The following is a 25,480-nucleotide window of genomic DNA, read 5'->3' as shown; positions in this document are numbered from 1 at the left end:
CTCATATCACTTAAATTCGGATTTTATTTCTAAAGATATCCACGTTTCTCACGCACTTCGCTCTAGACTCAAGTTGTGCATTTCTGGGTATCATTAGGACTTGATTTCCGAGGTAGATGTCAAGTCCAGTGAGACGGTCCTAACCGTATGATTTCGCAGTAACCAGACTTTTGACGTGCGGTCCAGGTCCGATACGGAGTTTCAGTGTGCTCCCGAGAGCAAACAGGATTAGGGATTGATCCTAAGTTTTAGGGTATTGTAGCGGTATCGATTCTACTCGTTTTGAGCCTTGCAGTTTGTATTTAAAGTGATTAGGGCCCATTGCACAGAGAATCTAGTTTAGCGCTAAATTAATTCTCGTTTAGTTTCTAAAAGATTTGGTCCTATTTGATTTCTGCCTGAGGTGGTACTTGGGCCTTTGTAGTTTGTATAGAAAGTGATCCAAACTATTAATACTTAACTAAATTATGCCCTAATTACAACAGAATAAGGTCCTAGGGCAGTTCTACGTCCAAGGACGTCCATTGCCAAGTTGGGAAAAATCTGGGGTGTTACACCTGTAGCCCTAAGCTTTGTGGGGCCCTGTTCACTCCCCAAGTATAGGGTTGTGATGTAGTAATAAACTCGGTAAGACCGAGGTCGAATCCCAAGGGACTGATACTTGTACGTTATCTGAAACTAGGTAAAAATAGAAATAGCTTAAGATGAAATCTAAATCCAATATAAAGTGATGAATAATGGTGAGAGATTAATGTAAAACTTAAAAGAAATCAGAGATAGGAAACTAGGGATTCAGAGGATCCACTTGTAGAGATCAGGGAGATCTTATGCCTGCTTTAAAATTCATGGAAATTAAACTGAACTTCCTCTGATATAATTTAAAGAGATGAAAAGTATAAGAATTAGAATGGATTCCATCACCAAACCATGCCCAGGAGACAAAGTCAACGAAAGAATTAAACTAATTACCAACCAGATGATTATGAAGGTTAAGAAGGGTACCGACACCAACCATGCCCAGGAGACGATGGTGAACAACAGGGCTTCCTGACGTCATAATCAAAATAAGGAAAAAGAAATACTCAAAGCCATTGCAAACCCATTGTAATTTCAGTCACAACAGGCCATTAAAAACTAAAAATATTCCCATAATAAAATTAAATAAAAAACTCCTTCAATCTAAACAAAAGGCACAAGCAACATCTCTCCCATCAGACTACAAGCTTCACCTCTTAGCCCTAGCTAAGAGGTCTAGCCCAACATGCTTGGGTTGAATCTCTCAAAAATAATCATAAAAAAAATTTAACAAATAAACATTGAACAAACTCTCTCTCTGCTCCTTTGCTTCACATCCAGCCTTCTCTCTCTGCTCCACGTTCCCAGCCTCTCTGATGCCCCCAAAAAGCCCCCTCTTCTCTCATCTCTCTTGTCTCTTTATAGAAGGGAAGTTGGTAGGCTAGAGAGCTTGCTGGATCCGGAGAACCGCCTCACCTTGTACAGCAACGTGCGCAGGAACCGCAGAAACGCAAGAAGAGTTGTGTTTTGATACTTGTTCGGCCCATGAACGTTCCTCATATAAGATCTGAGCCATTCAGTCATCTTGACTTTGGCTGGTCCCACCGTGGGAACAATTTTGACCGTTCAGATGGACGGACCGATCAACAATGACGGGCCACAACGTTCCGGAACGTCCGGAACTCGCGGACGCTCAATCCCTGCGTAAAGCAGGTTGCGGTGAATACTGTGGGACCCAGATTTCTTTGATGTTTGAGAAATCCACGTCGTTCATAAGATTCTTCATGAAATTCTGGTTGGGAAGGGACGGTTCTAGATCAGATTCAGCGTGACCCACGGAAGAAATCAGCTGCAACAGTTGTAGGGCAGTCCGTTTGTGACTATTGAAACCAGCACCTGTGCATGTATGAGTGCATAAAGACAACATGGGTTTGGCTAAAGCGAGCCCCTCTGCATGATGGGCAGTTAAGATCGGACATTTGATCATCGCTAGTGGGCCAGGACGATTCGGAACGTCCGGTTCTTCCGGACCGCGAAACAGAGCAGCGTCATTGACGCTATGATGATGGTGGGCCCTTTTATCGGCTTCTACGGAGTAATCCACTCAGTTCATTGTGATACTCTCGAAAAACCAGTAAGAAATGTCTGGTTTCAGATTGGATTCGGTGTGTCCCACAAGATCTTCTGTGCTACTGTTCATCCTGTGTTTTCTGACGATCCATATGTGTACACGTGTATGGGCTAAAAAGGAAAGCTATTAGAGGGTAAATCCCCACCTCTGGATAGAATAGACGGTCTGGATCGTCGAAATATATGATGGGTGGGCCCCACTGCTGAAAAACGGACAGTCGGCCTGCGGACGCTGTGAGAATCCATTCTTTGTGAGAAATCCTTGATCAGCGCCTGCTAACCGAGTCCTTGAATTGTGATGCACGGCTGGACCACGTGCACTCTGTGTACACTCGAAGTACATGTGGGGTCCACTGTAATGTATGTGAAAAATCCACCCCGTCCATCTCTTTTCTCATATGATTTAAGGGGTTAAGACCAAAATTGAAGCATATCCAGATATCAGGTGGGCCCCAGATCAGATATTTATAGGCTAGTCTGTCCATTGGGCCATTTTCACAAGGATCCAGGAGCTGAAATTTTATGTGTACGGTTCATTTATGGTCCTCAGGCCATGTATGAAGTTTTGAGTTGATCAGATTGTGGGAATATTATGACCTTGCATTCTGGACGTTTTTCAGGCCTGTTTGAAGTGAGTGGCTGGAATTTCTCTGATCTCTGGTGTGTAAGTCCTCAATCTTGGTCCCATGGAATCCCATCCAATGCCTTGGTGATGCCAGAGCGTCACATCTATACCTTTAGCATCCTTTTCAATCCATGCTCATCAATTCTCCTTGCATCACAAACACGATTAAAATAGCCCATTAAAACAGTATCATGTTCGTAATTCAGGTAATAACTGGGGTCTAATATGCAATATTTAACCCTCAACACAACCCCCAACCAGCATTTTGCTAGTCCCGAGCAAAGTATGCGAAAAATAAATTGAGAATTACAGGACAATTTCTATAAACTCGAGTGATTTTTGAAAACAATCCAGAACTAGAAGTCTAAGATTCATGATTGTTGGCATTACTTTCTCCTGAGATCAAGCTCATGGTAAACTTCATAATCAAGTTCAAATATTAATTCATCAATTAGAACAATTCTAAACATTGAGTTCCATGAGTGTATAGTGTACTCTCGGCTTAACATTATTACAATTCACTTCTCTATTTCAGGATATCATTGGTAACCAATAAGAGAATTCGTGACAACCAAAACCAAAACCTGCCTCATAGTTTGTCTTTTCATTCTTCCAGCTTTTGATTCTTCTATCCAAAGTAACACTAAGGAAGGGAATCAAGTCCTTACCTATAGGGAGCAAACCTATGGTGAAGACTGTACACCCAAATTTTTTTCACATATCATTCATGGGGAATTAAGTCTACACCTATAAGGAGCAAACCTATGGTTTAGACCATTCGCTTAATCCTTTCAATTTCTCAGGTTGGTTCCTTTCAAACTTGGTGATCACCAAATTAATCCTTCAATATCGAATGAAACCTTAATGTGTAAGCGAGATGTGACATGTAAAATTATGATTCAATCAATGTTTAAAACTTTTAGTCATGGATTAATAGTTCGAACTTAACTGTGAAATCTAACAAATAGTTAAATCCAAGAGTCATAAATTTCAACATCACTTTTCTTGTAATTCTAAATCCAAGATGGCTATAAAAATCGCTTCGAATTCATACGAAATTCCAGAAAAATTAAATTTTTTTTTTACAATTTCTGCTCAAGACTAAGAAAACACCGATTAGGAAACCTAATCCCCCACCCCCAACCTAAAAATCTACATTGTCCTCAATGTAAAAGAAATGAACATGCAATGCACATGGGACAACAAAAATATAAGAGGAGTGATGGAAAGATAGTACTTGGACGAAAGAATCAAAAGGCTTTCCAAAGAAATCTACGTAAGATCGGGTCAGCACAAGAGAGAAACCAAAAGAAGTAAAATAAAAATAACAAAAATAAAATCCTACCTACACCACTTTCGCAGGTGTTCTCGATTGCATTTAGCGTATGCAACAAGCCTTTAAATCCCTAGGTTGCCCCTAATGGACGAGTTGTAGTCTCGTGAAGGTTTGCAGTAATGTTACCCACAAACATTGAACTAACTAATGATAAAAATGAAATGAAATGAAGAGCTGGGTTGCCTCCCAGGAGCGCTAAGTTTACCATCTTCAGCCAGACAAATAAAGCAACTACTCTAGTCCTATGAAAGCGATAAACCTACCTATACCTCCATCAGACTAGGAGATCAATCCTGGTAAACAGGAGCAGTCAGGGGCATGGACATGTCCTTTGAATCAAATTTCTCAAAAAATGGTTTCAATCGATGTCCATTGACTTTAAACTCCTTGTCATTGTCGGGATCTCTTATCTCAACGGCTCCATAAGGAAAAACAGTAACAACAATGTAAGGGCCGGTCCAACGAGATTAAAGCTTACCCGGAAAGAGATGTAATCGAGAATTGTACAAAAGGACCTTCTGACCAGGCGTGAATGATTTTCGTAAAATGTGTTGGTCATGAAATCCTTTCATCTTGTCCTTGTAAATTCTCGAATTATCGTACGCATCATTCCGGATTTCTTCAAGTTCATTTAATTGAAGTTTACGTAGCGAGCCAGCATTGTCCAGATTGAAATTCAGATTTTTGATCGCCCAGTACGCTTTATGTTCCAACTCTACAGGCAAGTGACAAGCTTTCCCATAGATAAGTCTAAAAGGAGACATTCCAATAGGAGTTTTAAAAGCAGTACGGTATGCCCATAAGGCATCAGTCAATCGGATTGACCAATCCTTACGATCCGGGTTAACCATTTTCTCTAGGATATGTTTGATGTCCCTATTGGAAATCTCAGCTTGTCCACTTGTCTGTGGATGGTATGGGGTGCTCACCTTATGAGAGATACTGTATTTCTTCATTAAGCTCTCGAATGGTCTATTACAAAAGTGTGAGCCCCCATCACTAATGATGGCTCGAGGCGTCCCGAACCCCTAAAGGATGTTCTCTTCTAAGAATTTAATGACCGTGCAATGGTCATTATTTCGGCATGGAATTGCTTCGACCCATTTAGTGACTTAATCTACGGCGAGCAAAATATACAAATTTCCAAATGATTGAGAGAATGGTCCCATGAAATCAATGCCCCAGCAGTCAAATGCTTCTATGATAAGGATGTGATTCAAAGGCATCATATTTCGACGGGACAATGCTCCCAATTTTTAACAACGCTCACAAGCCTTGCAAAACTCATGAGTGTCCCTGAACATAGTAGGCCAATAAAAGCCACACTGTAAAATCTTAGTCGTGGTCTTTTTAGCAGAAAAGTGACCACCACAGGCCTGTGAGTGACAGAAGAAGATGACACTTTGATGCTCATCGTCTGGCACACATCTCCTTAGGATCTGGTCTGGGCAATATTTAAACAAATATGGATCGTCCCAGAAAAAGTTACGTACCTTGGTAAAGAAATTCTTCTTATCTTATGCAGTCCAATGCGTCGGTATGGAACCTGTGGCAAGATAATTGGCAATATCAGCGAACCAAGGCGAATGGGAGACTCTGAACAGTTATTCATCAGGGAACACGTCATTGATATGGGTCGCTTCAGGGGAATCAGAGGTATTAAGGCGAGACAGATGATCGGCCACTACGTTCTCTACTCCCTTTTTATCTTTAATTTTCAAATCAAATTCTTGGAGTAGAAGGATCTATCGTATCAGGCGGGGCTTAGAATCATTCTTAAAAAGAAGATACTTGAGTGCCGCATGATCTGTGTAGATAATGATCTTGGATCCAATCAAGTATGACCTAAATTTGTCCAAGGCGAACACTACGGTTAAGAGTTCCTTTTCCGTAGTCGAGTAGTTCACTTGGATAGAGTTTAAAGTTCTACTTGCGTAATGAATGACGTAGGGCTTCTTTTCTTTTCTCTGGCCTAGAATCGCCCCAAGAGCATAATCAGAAGCGTCGCACATAAGCTCAAAAGGAAGGCTCCAATCGGGTGGCTGCATGATGGGTGCAGTGGTTAACATGCCCTTAAGCTTGGTGAAAGCTTCCTGGCATTGCTCAGTCCACTCGTATGGTACATCCTTTTGCAGAAGATTACATAAGGAACGAGAGAGGAGACTAAAGTCCTTTATGAATCGTCTATAAAACCCTGCGTGTCCTAAGAAGGATCGCACATCTCTGATGTTCTTGGGTGGGGGTAGGTTAGAGATAAGATCAATTTTTGCCTTATCCACCTCGATTCCTTTGGACGAGATAATATGTCCAAGGACAATTCCCTTATGAACCATGAAATGACACTTCTCCCAATTAAGTACTAAGTTCTTCTCTTCACATCTTTTCAGCACACATTTAAGACTCTCTAAGCACTCGCTGAAAGATGAACCGAAAACAGAGAAATCATCCATGAAGACCTCTAGATATTTCCCCACCATGTCAGAAAAGATACTCATCATATATCGCTGAAAGGTGGCAGGGGCATTACATAATCCGAATGACATCCTTCTGTATGCAAAGGTGCCGTAGGGACATGTAAATGTAGTCTTTTCCTGGTCCTCAGGGACGATTTCAATCTGATTGTAGCCCGAATACCCGTCAAGGAAACAGTAATAGGAATGACCAGCTAGCCTTTCCAAGATTTGATCAATGAAGGGTAAAGGAAAGTGGTCCTTCCTCGTGATGGTATTCAGCTTCCTGTAGTCAATGCACATTCTCCAACCCGTCGTAACTCTAGTTGGCACGAGTTCATTATTAGCATTGGCTACGATGGTGATCCCGGACTTCTTAGGAACCACCTGAGTTGGACTCACCCATTGACTATCGGATATGGGGTATATGATACCCACATCTAATAGTTTAAAAACCTCGGCCTTAACCACTTCCCTCATGTTTGGATTTAGTCTACGTTGTGATTGCCGAGTAGTCTTAGCATTATCCTCAAGATAAATGCGGTGAGTACAAATCGATGGGTTAATTCCCTTGAGGTCCGCTATCGTCCATCTAAGGGCTCCCTTATGCTCAATGAGAGTAGATATGAGCATACTCTCCTGTTCTTTCTCCAGGTGGGCAGAGATTACCACCGGGTATATCTCATCTTGACTTAAATAAACATATTTCAACTCAGAGGGCAAAGGTTTTAGGCCAAGGTTCGGCGGCTTCAGGTTAGACGGTAGAGGCACTACATCAGTTTGGGGTAACTCTTCAAATTGTCGCCTCCATCGGTTAGCTTCAAGTACCGGTGCAATATCAAGCAAGGCACACGTCTCCCTAATCATGTCATCATTAAAATCATGGGAGTGGGTCAGGCACGTCTCTAGAGGGTCAGAGGATAAGGTCAGAGGTGTCGTATCTTCCACTAAAGAGTCAATCATATTAATGTCGTGGAGATCGTCATCATCCTCTAAGTTTCTGCCGTTATTGAAAAAGATGTTTGGCTCCAATGTCATATTCCCAAAAGACATAGTCATGACACCATTCCTGCAATTGATAATTGCGTTTGAGGTGGCAAGGAATGGGCGACCAAGAATGACGGGGATCTGAGTGCTCATGTTATTGATGGGTTCGGTGTTCAGGATGATAAAATCTACAGGGTAGTAAAATCTATCAACTTGGACTAACACATCCTCAATTATCTCTCTTGGTACACAAACAGAGCGATCAACAAGTTATAGTGTGGTTAGGGTGGGTTTTAATTCACCCAAACCTAACTGTTCGTATACCGAGTAGGGAATCAGATTGACGCTCGCTCCTAAGTCAAGAAGTACATGATCAATTCGATGGTCCCCGATTACACATGATATGGTTGGGCTACCAGGATCTTTGAATTTCTGTGGCACGTCTTGCTTTAGGATGGCACTCACTTTCTCGGTCAAGAAGATCTTCTTTTGAATACTCTGCCGTCGTTTGGTCATGCATAAGTCTTTCAGGAACTTGGCATATGAAGGTATCTGTTTTATGACATCAAGTAGAGGAATGTTAACTTTCACTTGTTTCAACACCTCTAGGATACCCTGAGATTTAGAGAGAGGTTTTGGTGCGACCAACCGTTGGGGAAATGGAGCAACTAGCTTTTCTAGAAGTTCCGGTTCTAATTTTTGTGGGGCCTCACTAGATCCATTATTGTTGTCCTCTTCTGGTTCTTGAGACTTTTCGGGCCTAACTGGAAGGGTTTTATCAATGATCTTTCCACTCCTAAGAGTGGTGATAGATTTAGCGTGCCCCATTTGATTTGAAGAGCTGGGATCACTTGTCTCATATTGCGGTTTAGGATTGGGGAGCGGTTGTGCAGGAAGCATCCCCTTTTCTATAATCGTCATACGTGAATCCATCTTTTGCATAAAGTCTCGCATTGCATGGGTCAGCTCTTGCATGGAATTTTGAACCGGTTCTTCTTGAGGTTTCCCTTGATTTGGATTTTGATTAAAGAAACTTTGAGGGGTAGCAGTTTGTCCATTTCTCCAACTAAGGTTTGGATGATTTTTCCAACCAGGATTATATGTATTAGAGGTTGGTCCATTGAAAGGTCTTTGATAATTATTTACGGCATTGGATTGTTCATTCAACACTTTTCAAAAGGCAGGTATTGTAGGGCAATTTTCAGTTGTTTGAATGTTGCAATCACAGATGTTGCAAACACTTTCATTAACCTTATCCTTCTTTCCTTCCATGACCTCAACTTTCCTTATGAGCGTAGTCACTTTACACTTGAGATCATCCTCTTCTTTCAAAAGATACAATCCACCTTTCTCCTTTAATTGAGTCGACCTAGACGTGGTGTTCGACTTTGGGTAATAGTCCCATGATTGTGTTTTTTCAGCAAGACTATCAAGGTAATCTCATACCTCGTTAACATTTTTATTAATGAATTCTCCATTACACATTGTCTCGACCATTTGACGTATGGAAGATGTCAGTCCATCATAGAAAAAATTCGTAATGCGCCACGTTTCAAAGCCGTGTTGTGGGCGTGAACTGACCAAATCCTTGAACCTTTCCCAACATTGGTAAAACGTTTCATCCTCCTTTTGGGTGAAGTTCATGATTGCTTTTCTGAGGGTAATCATTTTATGATGTGGGAAAAATTTCTTTATGAATTCCCTCTGCATGTCATTCCATGTGCCAATGGATCTAGGACGCAGTGAATGTAACCACGTCTTAGCCTTCTCTTTTAAGGAAAAAGGAAAGAGTCTCAACCTGACTGTGTCCTCAGACACATTTTAAAAATATAAAGTGGCTTTGATCTCATCAAATTCTTTCAAATGTAGATATGGTTCTTCAGATTCAAGCCCATAGAACTTAGGAAGGAGTTGGATAACCCCTGGCTTGATGTCCATATGTCCTGTATTTTTAGGAAAAATCATGCATGAAGGCGTACTCACCCCCGCTGGTTGTAAGTAATCTCGTATAGTACGTGGCGGGGGTGCTTGATACACCTCATTCTCATCCTGAATGTCCTCCACCCTAAGTTGGGGTAGAAGAGGTTGGTTCTCAGTCATCACTTCAATTAACTCAGGGGATTTCGAGTGGTGTCTAGTTCTGCGATGGATAGTTAACCCCTCAACCAATCCTCCTTCAGTCAGGAGACGTCGAGTGTTGTCACGGGCCCACTTGGGCATGAAACACTCACAACCCTTAATCAAATTTGAAAACTAATTCTAAGAAAGGAAAAGAAAATCTAGAAAGAAGGAGAGAGAGAGTTGGAAAGAAATTACCAAATTGAAGCCCCTAAGTTAAGGACCTGCAAAAGAAAACAAACAAGTCAGTTTCTAAAGAGAATGTCTAAAATTAGAAAATCCTTAAAAAGAAAGATAGAAGTAAATTAGTTTCTAAAAGAAGAAAGTCCTAAACTAGAAAGTAAATTACTAGTTGAAAAATAGAAAGTAGAGAGAAAGAACTCACCGAATTAGAAATTTCTATCTTAAAGGCCTACAGGATAGGAAAGTTAGTTTCTAAACAAAAATTCTATAAGTAGAAAATTAGGAAACAAAATTAGATTCTAAAAGAGTTAAAATTAGAAAGTTACTAAAAAATAAAAATAGAAAGTTAATTTTTAAAAAGGGAAATAACTAACCTAGTTTCTAAAAATAAAAGAGGAAAGTTTCTAAAAATAAACTATTTCCTACAAATAAGAAAATACTGGAATTAGAAAATTTCTAAAATTTAAACCCTAATTTTAAAAGTAGAAAAAGTAGAGAAATTAGGAAAGAATTACCAATTTAGAAACTTATGTTAGGATCCTACAAAACAAGAAAAATAGGTTAGTTTTTAGAAATCAGAAAAACCTAAACCTATAGTTAGAAAAATCCTAATCTTAAACTAATCCTAAAATCCTATTAATTTTAGAGAATCGCAACCGTCAATCCCCGGCAACGGCGCCAAAAACTTGTTCACTCCCCAAGTATAGGGTTGTGATGTAGTAATAAACTCGGTAAGACTGAGGTCGAATCCCAAGGGACTGATACTTGTATGTTATCTGAAACTAGGTAAAAATAGAAATAGCTTAAGATGAAATCTAAATCCAATATAAAGTGATGAATAATGGTGAGAGATTAATGTAAAACTTAAGAGAAATCAGAGATAGGAAACTAGGGATTCAGAGGATCCACTTGTAGAGATCAGGGAGATCTTATGCCTGCTTCAAAATTCATGGAAATTAAACTGAACTTCCTCTGATATAATTTAAAGAGATGAAAAGTATAAGAATTAGAATGGATTCCATCACCAAACTATGCCCAGGAGACAAAGTCAACAAAAGAATTAAAATAATTACCAACCAATCAGATGATTATGAAGGTTAGGAAGGGTACCGACATCCAACCATGCCCAGGAGACGATGGCGAACAACAAGGCTTCCTGACGTCATAATCAAAATAAGGAAAAAGAAATACTTAAAGCCATTGCAAACCCATTGTAATTTCAGTCACAACAGGCCATTAAAAACTAAAAATATTTCCATAATAAAATTAAATCAAAAACCCCTTCAATTTAAACAAAAGGCACAAGCAACATCTCTCCCATCAGACTAAAAGCTTCACCTCTTAGCCCTAGCTAAGAGGTCTAGCCCAACATGCTTGGGTTGAATCTCTCAAAAATAATCATAAAAAAAAGAATTTAACAAATAAACATTGAACAAACTCTCTCTCTCTCTGCTCCTTTGCTTCACATCTAGCCTTCTCTCTCTGCTCCACGTTCCCAGCCTCTCTGATGCCCCCAAAAAGCCCCCTCTTCTCTCATCTCTCTTGTCTCTTTATAGAAGGGAAGTTGGTAGGCTAGAGAGCTTGCTGGATCCGGAGAACCGCCTCACCTTGCGCAACAACGTGCGCAAGAACCGCAGAAACGCAAGAAGAGTTGTGTTTTGATACTTGTTCGGCCCATAGACGTTCCTCATATAAGATCTGAGCCATTCAGTCATCTTGACTTTGGCTGGTCCCACCGTGGGAACAATTTTGACCATTCAGATGGACGGACAGATCAACAGTGAGGGGCCACAATGTTCCGGAACGTCCGGAACTCGCGGACGCTCAATCCCTACGTAAAGCAGGTTGCGGTGAACACTGTGAGACCCAGATTTCTTTGATGTTTGAGAAATCCACGCCGTTCATAAGATTCTTCGTAAAATTTCGGTTGGGAAGGGACGGTTTTGGATCAGATTCAGCGTGACCCACGGAAGAAATCAGCTGCAACAGTTGTAGGGCAGTCCGTTTGTGACCATTGAAACCAGCACCTGTGCATGTATGAGTGCATAAAGACAACATGGGTTTGGCTAAAGCGAGCCCCTCTGCATGATGGGCGGTTAAGATCGGACATCTGATCATCGCTAGTGGGCCAGGACGATTCGGAACGTCCGGTTCTTCCGGACCGCAAAACAGAGCAGCGTCATTGACGCTGTGATGATGGTGGGCCCTTTTATCGGCTTCTACGGAGTAATCCACTCAGTTCATTGTGATACTCTCGAAAAACCAGTAAGAAATGTCTGGTTTCAGATTGGATTCGGTGTGTCCCACAAAATCTTCTGTGCTACCATTCATCCTGTGTTTTTTGACGATCCATATGTGTACACGTGTATGGGCCAAAAAGGAAAGCTATTAGAGGGTAAATCCCCACCTTTGGATAGAATAGACGGTCTGGATTGTCGAAATATATGATGGGTGGGCCCCACTGCTGAAAAATGGACGGTCGGCCTGCGGACGCTGTGAGAATCCATTCTTTGTGAGAAATCCTCGGTCAACGCCTGCTGACCGAGTCCTTGAATTGTGATGCACGGCTGGACCACGTGCACTCTGTGTACACTCGATGTACATGTGGGGTCCACTGTAATGTATGTGAAAAATCTACCCCGTCTATCTCTTTTCTCATCTGATTTAAGGGGTTGAGACCAAAATTGAAGCATATCCAGATATCAGGTGGGCCCCAGATCAGATATTTATAGGCTAGTCTGTCCATTGGGCCATTTCCACAAGGATCTAGGAGCTGAAATTTTATGTGTACGGTTCATTTATGGTCCTCAGGCCATGTATGAAGTTTTGAGTTGATCAGATGGTGGGAACATTGTAACCTTGCATTCTGGACGTTTTTCAGGCCTGTTTGAAGTGAGTGGCTGAAATTTCTCTGATCTCTGGTGTGTAAGTCCTCAATCTTGGTCCCATGGAATCCCGTCCAATGCCTTGGTGATGCCAGAGCGTCACATCTATACCTTTAGCATCCTTTTCAATCGATGCTCATCAATTCTCCTTGCATCACAAACACGATTAAACTAGCCCATTAAAACAGTATCATGTTCGTAATTCAGGTAATAACTGGGGTCTAATATGCAATATTTGACCCTCAATAGGCCCACCATGATGTTTGTGTTATTTCCACATCGTCAATCCATTTTGTCAACTCATTTTAGGAGAGGATAAAAAATGAGGAAGATAAATCCTAAACACGAGTGGGGCCATATTATAGGAAAACCATGGGGATGAAACTTGCACAATTGAAACCATCCTGGGTCCCATCATAATGTTTATGTTTCATCCAATCCATTCATAAGCTGATTCCCACCGATTGACAGGAAAAATACAAATATCAGCTTGATTCAAGACTTCGATAGCCTTGAAGAATCAATGGTGAGAGTTCATTTCCATCCACTTGAGTTTTGAGTTTGCTTGATTTTTAAGAATTTAGCCTAAAATGGACCAACATAAACAATGGTCAGGGTGTATAACATCACAGTGGGTCCCACAGAGTGTGGGGTTAGGGGGATTCCAGTAACTCTGGGTTACAAGCAAGTTGCCTTAAACCTTTTATTATTATTATTATTGTTACACCCACACACACACACTCACACAACCATTACCTGGTCTAGCCCTCAAGAAATTGTTGCCTTAATAGAGGTTCGATAGGGTTTGAAGAACCCAACTCTATTCGAGCAACAACAATATACTTTGATGGCTGCGGACAATGGCTTCGGGTGTGAAATCAAAGGTCGTCCATGCCTGATTCTTCAGATAGCCACAAGTAAGGGTTTACCCCTTTCTCCTATTCGAATATGAATTTCGATGACAATGCCAGATGCCAACACTTAAGGGTGTGTTTGGATGTCCGGCCCATATCGTCTAGTACTGTAAAATTTAATAAAATATACAATTCACTGCTACTCTATCCAAACATCGCCGCGTGGTACGCTGGCGAGCCGAGTACCACGCCGACCCACTTTATCGAAACCACGCGCCTCATTTATCGGCGTACAGTGCAGGCCGCAGTGTAGTGCTTTCATTGCACTGCACCGCCATAGTAGACGCAAGTTTGAAAAAAAAACTCCTTTCATTTCATATTCAGCGGATCACACGAAACCGCTGCTCTCTCTTCTCTTCACGTTGGTTATCTCAGGCTTCAACAACCCTCCATGGTCAAGATCGTCCTGCCGTGTCCGGTTCCAAAGACCACCACCTAATCTGGTTGATGCTTCACACGCAGGTTTATTAGGCCATCGCTGAAGCTTCCGCTTCTCTCTCCTCCTTCCCTCCAGACATTCTTGTGAATGATTTGGCAGATACAAGTATTGCCTAGCGATTCAGTTACAGAAGGTGCAAAATACATGCATATTGGCTCGATTCGGGGAGAGAGTATTCCCGTTTGATGATGTAGGATGTTACCAAGAGATTATTTTTATCGATCTCTCGGTTTACTCCCCAAACGCCCAAACGCAAATATCATTTGGATATGCATGTGTGGGTGGAGTACCGACCATATTTCCTTTACACGCTACGACGATAGTTCCTATGTGAAGGATATCGTAGATAATATTTTTGTGGTAGATGAATCTTCCGGATTTACTGTGTATCTGCAGTGTATTCAGTTGATGGATTCACTATACCGCCACATGCAACATGACCTTTGCATGTCAATGAACAGGGCTTACTGATCTCTATGCTCCTCATAACCATTTGTCGAAAGTCTATATAAACTAATCTTCTCTTCCTTCTTCTCACAATTGATTCTAAATTAAATACTTACCTTTTGCCCTGAGTCCAGCACACTGTCTGTGTTACCAATGTTTTATACTGTGTCGATGATGCTTCTTCTCATTTGAAATGTTCCATATACTGGTTGATTGTCTTGTTTGTATGCGCAAATTGTATTTTAGGTTTAAAAAAATTACTCCAATTTTGGGGCAGTATAAAATCTGTTCATATATTGTCAGGCTACAATAATTGATGTGGTTGCTATTACTAATATGTATTTCTGATTGTATTTGAAGACATGCTTCTTAGTTGCTTAATAACTATCCATATCCTATGTTATGTCTGGTGTATGAAAATGGTTTTCAATTTCGAGTGAAAATATATCTATGATATGTTTGCAATCATGTTAATAATCAATATAGTGTTTAACAGAAATACTCTACATGTGATATCATAAACTTTCTGTACATTTGGGATTTTCATGATATTTGCATCTGTATATACAAAGTAACTTGAAAAAAGTAACAGGTGAGTTCCCAATTTGACTCATGGGCTCTCGTAGTGGTGATTCTAGCCGCGAGGATTCATCTAATAGTGACTAGAATGAAAATGAAATAGCAGCTGCACTAACTGCTATTGCACCATTTGCATGTGTGATGGGAGCTGCTGAATATTATCGTCGGTATTATATGAAGTTGTCCTCTCGAGATTATCATGTAGCTAGAAATAGATTTGTGAATGGAATCATAAGGAAAAGTGATGTTAACTGTCTTGCACAGCTGCGAATGGGTTGTGATAAGTTTTTTGAGTTATGTTATTTGTTAAAATATAGGAATTTGCTGTATAATACTAAAATGTGCAGTTTAGAGGAACAAGTCGTCATGTTCCTGCATACAATTGGCCATAATGTGCGAAACTGTGTCATTGGTCATCAGTTTTCATGATCTGGAGAGATAGTGAGTCGACACTTCAATAGGGTTCTTGATGTTGTAATTGGTCTTTATCCAGAATATGTCAAGTTCCCGCATTTACATACTCTGAAAGAGATATCCGATAATCCAATGTGGAGCTCTTATTTTTAGGTAATATGATCCCATAATCTTGAAATTATGATACAGTTAAATTGATGTATGCGTAATAACGACCTAAATGTAAGATAAATGTTGCTTGTAGGATTGCATTGGGGCAATGGCACCCACATTCCGGCCTATTTGCCGAAAAATGAAAGTGCAACTTTTCATAATCGAAAAGATTTTCTCTCACCGAACGTAATGACAGCCTGTACATTCAATATGAAATTTGTATATGTGCTAGCGGGTTGGGATGGTTCAGCCTCTGATGCTCATGTATTGCATAATGCATTAACTCGTCGCCTTGATTGTTTCCTTATCTCTCATGGTAATCATTAACTATTGCTGATTCATATACATATATAGCATGTGATTGAATACATGCTTAATTTTCACATATTGCTTTCTGTAGGTAAATATTATGTTGTGGATGCGAGATATGCCCACTCTCCTGAATTTATGGCATCTTATCGAGGTGTCCGATATCATTTGAATGAATTTCATATAGGAAGGAAGCCTGCTAATATGAAAGAACTATTCAATTATCGTCAGTTATGAAATGTTATTGAATGGTGTTTTGGTCTTTTAAAGGGCCAATTTCCTATACTTCGGATAGCACCACAGTTCAAGTTCATAACACAAGTAAAAATTGTTATAGCTTGCTGTGTCGTGCACAACTTCATCCGTATTTCTGGCGAAGACATTTTTAATGAAGCAGTCGAGGATAGTGGAGACAGTTTTGAGAAAATCTCGCCATCCCATTTGAGGTCAATAATGCTGATGAAAATCGCGCTTTGTCTTGTCTGACAGACCTCGCGAGAGAGGAGTTGGTAAAAAAAAAGGGGTGATATTGCGGAGAGGATGTGGAATGACATTCTTCCTCGTACCCGGCAGTGATGTTAATATTCCTTTTTTTATTTAATGTATTAAGCTATTTTTATAACAGCAGATTTTTAGAGAAAACTCTTTTGGTGTGCTTTTGAGATGTTAGGACAAATTTAGTTTTAAATATCTTATGAAAGGACTTCACGAAGCCTGAAAATTAATTGTTTATTATGGTTCGGTTAGTACTGTTTAATCTTAATATGCCTCATCATCCTATTTCAATTCTTACAATTGTTTGTGTCAGACTACTGTCCATTGATTGTTACTGCTTCGTAGGTATAAAATGAACTTCCTACAGAGTTCCAACAAGATAGCCTGAGACAAGAAGGTGACTGTATTTCCTTCGAAATGCAAGGGCTCTCCTAACAAGGTCGTGTGATCACCCAGCAAAATATTTAAAACACCAGCTACAAAAAGCTCACCAGCATTACTGACAACACCATCACCTGTGTCTCCGACAGCGTAAAATCGAAGATCTGCATGCCCCAAGAAATCTGTTCACATTCAGTGGACTGATGCAATGGATAATGCATTGGTCGATGCACTGGTCGAGCAGGTAAATCTTGGTCGAAAGAGTGACGTCGGTTTCAAGCCTGAAGCTTACAAAGTAAATATAACTAAAATCATTGACAGATCTGGATTCAAACTAGAGAACAAACATATATCTAACCAACTCCGCACTCTGAAAAAATTTTTATTGGGCTGTGAAGGATATGCTAAATACGAGTGGTTTTAGTTAAGATGCCGATTTGAAAATGGTCATCGCTACCGATGATGTATGGGAGGTCTATATTGCGGTAAGATACATGCATATTGTAGATACTGCTGGATTTCTAGTCTAAGCATATCTAATGAAAGCAATAGAAGTTACTGCTGATTATGTCAATCGTATGCATATCTGTATGCATTCTTGATGCATAACTCTCTTTCACCCATGCATATCTGAAATGAAAATGGTTCCATGTACTGATATTTTTCAGCTATGCGTAGGTAAAAGGAAGTAGAGTTGAAATGGTTGTATTTACTGCTCTTATCCGCTATTGACAAAAGCTATTAAAATATGTATATCTGATATTCATACCTCTCTGACTTGGACTGAATGTTTCAGCTATGCATATCTGAGAGGATAAAATGGTTGTTGCTAATGATTTTGTAGACCATGTTTATGTGAATTCAAAATGATTGTAGACACTGGGTTAGCAGCTACACATCTCTGAAATTAGAACATTATTCATACTCACTTTTATGTGGGTGGACATATCTGATTATACCATTTGTTGTCATGCTGACTGATTATATCCTTTTGTTCTTGCAATCCCGTCCATATGCGGAAAGGGTACGAGGAAAATACATTGATAGGTATAATAATTTGAGTTTTATGTTTGGTAATGATTATGCCCATGGATCATATGCCAGTATCGCATACTATTCTCCCCTTTCCGGACGCCGTCGCCAAAGAGATGAAGTTGATTCTTCCGATGAATTTGAAGAGGATGGCAATGAAACAGTACGTCTTTCTACAGACGAAGATGATGATAACTACAATGGTTCGGCCCGTTGTCCCAATGAGGGGTCACGGAAACAGCCAAAAAGGGTTCATACAGACCCTATGGAGACTTTCTTTGGGTCTAAAAACAGTTAGAGCACTGCTACAGGCATGACCCGACAACGAAGTGGTAAACCGAATGACCACATTGGAGATAAGATGAGTGAAATGGCTGAGGCTGTTAGGTCCTTAACAATTACAATGGCTACAAGGAAAACCATGACCCGACTCCAAAAACTATTGGGCATTCTAGAGGAAGTGGATGGTCTCAGCCATGATGACCAGGTCCGGGCTTCTCGGCTGCTGTAGGATGATATTGTTAGTGTCGGTTTTTTCATGAAGATGGGGACATGAAATGAGGAAGGAGTGGGTACAGAAGCTCCTCGACCGCAATGCAGATGTTTGAAACATCTCTGCCTTGGTTGAACTGGAACTCTTAAACTAATAAATTATCTTCTCTTTTGGGTTTTTGTAAATTAAACAGGTGATTTTTTGGATTTTAGGTTTTTGGTGGGGTAGATGATTAGGGTATTACATGAGTACCTTGCACCTAACTTTTTGGATCTTCTTAATAAAACTTTATTAACGTTGACACCACAATTACTGTTTGATGCTTGGTAGTAAGATTAGCTCTGATATGTATGTAATATGGGAGTGAAATGCATGAATGCAGATACAGCTGATTATCTGCCTCAGAACGCAGGAACAGTCCACTGATACACCATAATATGCTTGTATGTTTAGAATATTTGGATCTATTATATTAACACGTTCGTTACTATTTTCATGTATATGTTGTTATATGTTGAGTCTCTGTTTTGATTCCTGGAAGATGAAAATGACATCTCATGATATCATATATGTTCGTTATCTGTTTTGTTAACTGATGTTGAGATTGTTTACACTTGATCATTGTTGCAGTTTCAACTATTCATAAATCTATAGAGAGGGTATGTATATTGCATGTTGATACAGGCAACTATCAAATTCCATGATTTCATGGGATCGAATATCAGATTAACAGTTAATAAAACCTATTGAGAGGTAAGACATGGGATTCAAAGTGGATCGAAGACTTTCTAGTTATGTTATATGACTTATTACTTCATAAACTGTAAATTATTCTATTAATAGTTTACATGCTCGCAACTGCTGCCACATACTATATTCACTTGATTTTTTCAACGGCTGATATCTGAAATTTATTTCAGGAACATATGGAAAAATTCTACGTGGTCTTTGTTGGCAGACATCCTGGATTATATTATAGGTGGGAGGATGCACGAGCACAAGTGGATCGCTACAACAGATGTAGGCACCAATCCTACAAGTCATATGAGGTGCTGTGAGAGCTTGGCAAGATTTTCAGGTGCTGATATAGAACCTATGTAAACATGGTCACGTGGAATCCATGGACCCTTTTGGTTTAGATGCGATTTGTATGCCATGTCCCTCATATTCTTGCTAATTAATTTATTTTTACCTGTCTCCAGACCACATGCCAGAATTATGAAAGACCCACCATGTGCCAGAATTATGAAAGACTCACTCGGAGATATCAACCTGATGCTTCTTTTCATGGTTCGGCTCAAGTGCAAGCGGATTTTGTTGGGATGTAATCTCCATGCGAATCGTACCCAGACTTGAGAGGAGAACATGATCCTCCTGGGATGATGAATGCGCTATTCAAAGTTGTGATTGAGGTGTTGTTGATATATGTAATGGTTGTCTAGATAGTTTCTTCTATCATATCATAAACTGTAGTTACTGGAAGGTGTCGATATCGTTTGCAAATATTTCTAACGTCAAACTATGCATAATTTAATTATAGTGTGTTTGAATTTTTTTCATCCATCGGAAACATTTTAGATCTAGTATTGTCTGTTACTTTCAGTGATCTCCGGTTTCTTTTTTAAGTAATTGTAAATTTTGGTTTTTATTTAATTGCAAAAATGATGCTACATATCTATATGTTTTTGTGTTCTGTGGGCCCCGCCACGACTTATGTTTCTCATCCAATCCATCCTTCCATTTTTAGATGTTCTTTTAAGGCTGGATTCAGATATTGTGAGGGATATAAGACTCTGGTGGAAGGGACCAAGTGACGACATCTAATTTAAACTATTTCACTAATTAAATTCACCTAAAAACATCTCATACTTTTTATTTCACAGCCACATTGTGGATTATGTTCTACAGGCGCGGATGAACAGTAGGAAATGGTTGATTAACGAGGATCCATAACCGTTGTGGCCTGGAATCATAACTGAAATCTCGACCGTCGAATAGCCACAATTCTTGTAATGTGGTCAATTATGTTGTTTGGATATACTTCTGATCGAACTGATTTTGTAGATGCTCTATAAAAGTAGTTGTACGGTATGGATTTATTTAGAACATCATGGTGGGGCCTTGGACAGTAAATACATCATCTAAAGTCCGGATGTCCTTCATCAATTTCCAACTCACGGACGGGTGGACGTTAATTCCGTATAGTATATATTTGGGTAGCAGTGCGGCTTGATGAATACTCCATTCCCAAACACTGATTTTAGAAATGATTAATTCCTCTACTACACTCTTATTCAAACAATGTGAGTGGTTTTCAATTTGCAGACGCATTACCGCTGGCATACCACTAATACCTTGATGGGATAGTTTTACATCCTTGTACAATACTATACGTGAATCCAAACACGCTAAATTTCATTGAAGGATCCACCATAACTGATGCATAAATCGCTCTGATACTAATTGTAAACTGAATGCAGAGTTCTAAAGGATCGTGTTGTGCATCAAAATATGGAGATCAGATGAGCTAGACAACGTATCTTGTTGAGATGCCATCGTTATAAGCTTGATGCCATAGTCTTCCACAACTTACACCCTTAGAGAAGTACTGTGATGGGAATGGAGCTTCTGTTATATGTAGGATTGGGGACCCAACTCTGTTGATATGGATTAGAGGGTTGAGGAGTTTAAAACTCATCAAAACTCATCTCCTTAAAGCTCTACACAAATTTAGCAATCCCAATCCTACTAGAACATTGTCTGTGTTTCACAGTTTTAACATATCACCTCTTGCATGATTTTAGATGTATCACAATTTAGTGAAGTGCAATACTCCCGGTCACACTATCCAACCCTTAGGATAATCCAAACTGTTGATCAACGAGGCCCACGTTACAGAATTCTTACCGCTAGACCCAAAGAAAACTCGCCGCTTGTCTCCTTGCGACGTATAGAAATCAATGGAGACAACACAACCAAAGATGGGTTGAGTTGCATGTTACTTGATGGAAAATGTTCAACAATGGCACCCAACCATGCATGGCTAACGCGAGCATCAGCCAATCATCATTACACGGTGATGCTCCCTTTCAAACTCATTTTGGCATGACGAGTTTCTTGTCTTGGCTTTAAATTCATCCCACCGATTCCTTTCCTTCTGTGGTGCGAGCGAGGAGTTGCACTGTCACTTGTTTTGATAGTTATAGAGCTACAATGACCGTTGGGAGATTCCTAAGCTTCAGCGTATCCATGCTTTTGCCTTTAGCAATATTTTTCTTCACATTTTATTTATTTAAGAGTTTAGAGTTCAAGGTCTAAGAATCATATGATGTCCATGTTATTTTAAATAGAATCTAGTCAATATGGTATTTAAATCTACGTACCTGGTCAATAGTCATTGCCGTACCTTCTGGGTGCCGAGGAAGCGAATTTGCTGGTGTACCTCACACCGTCTATATAGCTGCTGTATGTACGTGTCGTGCGAAGACGAGCACAGACGCTCCTCAAGCTTCGAGTTGTACGAACGGCTCAAAGGATATCAAAGTTTTATGGCCCCACAGTGATGTATTTATTATATCTACACCGTTCATATATTTTTAGAGATCATTTTAGAGCATTATCCAAAAAAAGAATCATATCCAAAGATCATCTGGACCACACCATAAATTGCAGCAGAGTTAATGATTTTCACCATCAAAAAATTCGTAAGTCCCACCATAACGTTTATTTTCCATCCAATCTGTTCATAAGGTCACAAATACCTGAATGAAGAGGAAAAACAAATTTCATATTGATCCAAAACTTCTGTGACCCCAAAAAGGGTTTCAACGGTAGATGTTCACTCCCCACTGCTTTTTGCAGCGTGGTCCGCTTTATAATTAGATCTGTCTTATTTTTCCTCTCAAGCCTTATGTAATGACCCGAAAAATTTTGTGCCAAGAGCCGAGTACTACCTCTGTCTTCTTTAGAAGCTTTTTGGGGTAATTAGCGCTAAACTCGATTGCTTGTGAAATTTGCATCAATCACTTTAAATTCGATCCGCATGATTCAAAATCTGTAGAATGGTTAGCGCTATGTTACTCTGAAATCTGGGATTCATCGCTAAAGCCAGTTGTTCTTGAGAATTTTTGAAAGTTCTGGATCGGACCTGCACCGCGCGTCGAAAGTCCGATAGTGACGATCTTAGGCTGTTGCAATCACCATGCTGGGCTTGACCATCACCTCAAAAATTAAGTCCATGTGATGTTCTGGGTCGATTTGATTGAGTTCGGAGTGAAGAGTGTGAGAACGGTTGGAAATTAATTAAGATGTTATGAAATCTGAGTCGTGCCACTTGCGCGATGATTTTAAGTAATCTGACCGTTGGATTCTGACCCAATTTCACCCTCTGATCAGGGAAGGTGGCCCAGGCATGTCCTTGTGCTTGTGGACTTGATCGAGATTCGGTGACCGTTGAATTGAGTGTGGTCCGCCACGGATGATCTGAAAATCCGGTCGATACGAAAACTCAGCTTGACCTAGATCCATGGTCAGTGAGCTTAAGTCCGACCTTTTGTGGTATTAGGCCCACTGAAAGTGCTTCGTTGGATCGAGAGAGGCTTGTTTTGGTTATACCCTAAGTATACATTGGCTCTGGAGTTATTTTCATCAATGTTAGGCCTATTTATAGACCTTAAAACCCTAGTTCTCTTTTCCATACGAATTTCCTAACCCTAGCTAAGAAAGAGAGAGGAAAAGAGAGAAAAAGTGAGAGAGAAGTTGGTGAATCATCTTAGATTCTTTCCTGTTCTTCTTCATCCTTGAACCTTCACTTTAGAATCGTTATTCCGGCAATTCTGAGTTCATCTTTGGGTAAGTTAACCTAACCCTAATCTGTGTTAGAGCTTAGAATAGTCTTTGTGTGTTGTAGCTCATTTCTATTCTTGCCTTAGGTTGTCTTGTCGCCGTTGACGAAGACAAATCATCTGAAATCAGTTCGGTGTTCTTTTCTGGATTAAGGTGCAGACTTTAATTGTATAGGTTATGGTTTTCAAGGCTTTCAATGCCAGTGAATGGTTTATTCTTGCTATGGTTGAGATTTCACATGCCAAATGTTATGTTTATTCTGCGTTTCTGATATGCATGTGTTACATTGAGATTTGTGTATTCTACGTGTATGTATAAAGTACCGTAAACGTATAAAATATGAACCTGTGTTTGCCATGATTATTTGTCGTGTATTTATGCTAGATGTATGTGCGACAACTCCTTGGTAAAAGGAATTGTCCAAATGTGTGTATTTCAACATACGTTATGTATATTGTATTATGTATTCTAAGTGTTTGTAGAAATGTCTGAATGATCTAAAGTGTGATATATCAACCTAGTATGGGCGTTGAGAAGCAATTCTCAACTCTCCCACTAGTGTGTATGATTTCCTTCATGCAGGTTACATTCCTTGTTGTTTAATTTCAAGTCTTACTTATGCTTAAATCCATGTTATATTCTTCAAATGCTTATGTACCATATGATTTGAGTTGTTGTTCCATTACTATTCTAAATTGTTGATATCAATATCTGTTATAGTGGATTGTGTTTGGGACTATGAATAGTCCAGGAAATCGGTAATCGGCCTTAAGCTCGTGGCTAAGGTTGCTTTCGCCATGAAGGACGTGATTAGACGAACCCGAGTCATATTAGAGTTGTCGGCAGTGGTTTGGCCACACGGCGTGTTTTCGCACTCTATGTCGTTCAACCCAACGTGCGCTTGTGCTAGTTGAGTTCGTCAAGTAACCCGATTGTCCGATGTATTTTCACCATGTATGGATGCTATTGTATGAATCTAGGGTACCAAACTTACCGATGAAATCCTGTTAACCATGGTACCTTGATCCGCTAAGACTCATGAGCCGGACATGGTGGTATGGGACACCGTGGCCGAGCTGTCGGCCTACGCTGGGGTGACGAGCCTCCCCGTAGTGACCAGTGAGCAACCAAACTCGTGAGCCGATTATGGTGGTATGGGACACTATATTCGTGCTGTCGACCTACATTGATTGGTGTAGTGACCTCGAGCATACCTGGATACCGCATTGAGGTGACGAGCCTTATTGTGGTAACGAAGGTATGATAGGCGTGCATTGATTGGTGACGAACCCTTTGCAACGACCTGAAAACATATGATCGTATGAGATATCTAGGACTGACGACCCTAGAATGGATCACTGTTTGGATGGTGATATGAGGAAGGTATCTTAGCTTCCCAATCCTGCTGTATGAAAATGACTAATAATAACTTGGTAATCATGTTCATGCACCGCATTTGCATGTGCTTTGTAGACGTGGTGCACTTTGAGGCGATGTCATGCGTAACGTAAGATGAAGACGCTGAGGGTGTACGCGTGAGGGCACGCATCATTCTTCATACATTCTTGCATTAACAAGAGTACTTAGGACTTGTTTAATTGTTCTGCTTTATCATTATTGCTTGAATGAACTGATAACATGTTAACCTTTGCTTTATTGTTCCACTGAGTTGATCACTCACTCCCACGTTCTGGGGCAGTGTTTACCAGATTCTGTCTTAGTTGCTGATGTTGCAGATGTTGAGGCGACCTCTGAGGCAGAGCGGGAGATTGATGATGATGAGGCTACTTTCTCTTTTATGCAGTTTTCAGACGGGTTGTAGTGAGCCTTGTTCTGATGCGCGGGATGCTGGGATGTCTTTTGGGAATTAAATGATGTAATTTAATACTTGTAATTTTGATAACAACACTTATATTACGACCCGGTATGTATATGTACTTCAGGGATTTGCACATGTACACATATATTTCTTTAAGTTTTCTGCTTGCTTTCTTCACTTATCCCTGAATTATATTTGCTATTTGGCTTAATCTATTCCATGTTTTATGCACTAATACAGACAACATACATCCATCATTAAATATGTTGCATAAGTGATGTTTTGGAACTCGGGAGCTGAGTTATGCTCGACCTCCGAATTTCAGGGCGTTACACCTTAAGACGAGCTAGCCAAATGGATAGACGGTTTGGATATAATACATACCTCGTGATCAGACCCACAAAACTTGTTGAGGTCAATACAGCAGCTAC

At 40.1% G+C, this 25,480-nt stretch overlaps 1 non-coding gene across 1 annotated transcript; it reads left to right on the top strand.

The window, feature by feature from the left end:
- Window positions 1-9,098: 9,098 nt before the first annotated feature.
- Window positions 9,099-9,205, top strand: LOC131241709 (small nucleolar RNA R71). The gene has a single exon (XR_009169265.1). It is a non-coding gene; the product is annotated as a small nucleolar RNA R71 (small nucleolar RNA).
- The last annotated feature ends 16,275 nt before the right edge of the window (window positions 9,206-25,480 follow it).

Source organism: Magnolia sinica, chromosome 3, assembly GCF_029962835.1.
Source record: "Magnolia sinica isolate HGM2019 chromosome 3, MsV1, whole genome shotgun sequence".
NCBI lineage: Eukaryota > Viridiplantae > Streptophyta > Magnoliopsida > Magnoliales > Magnoliaceae > Magnolia > Magnolia sinica.
Note: the sequence above shows the minus strand (reverse complement) of the source record. Positions and strands in the feature narration are given on the sequence as shown.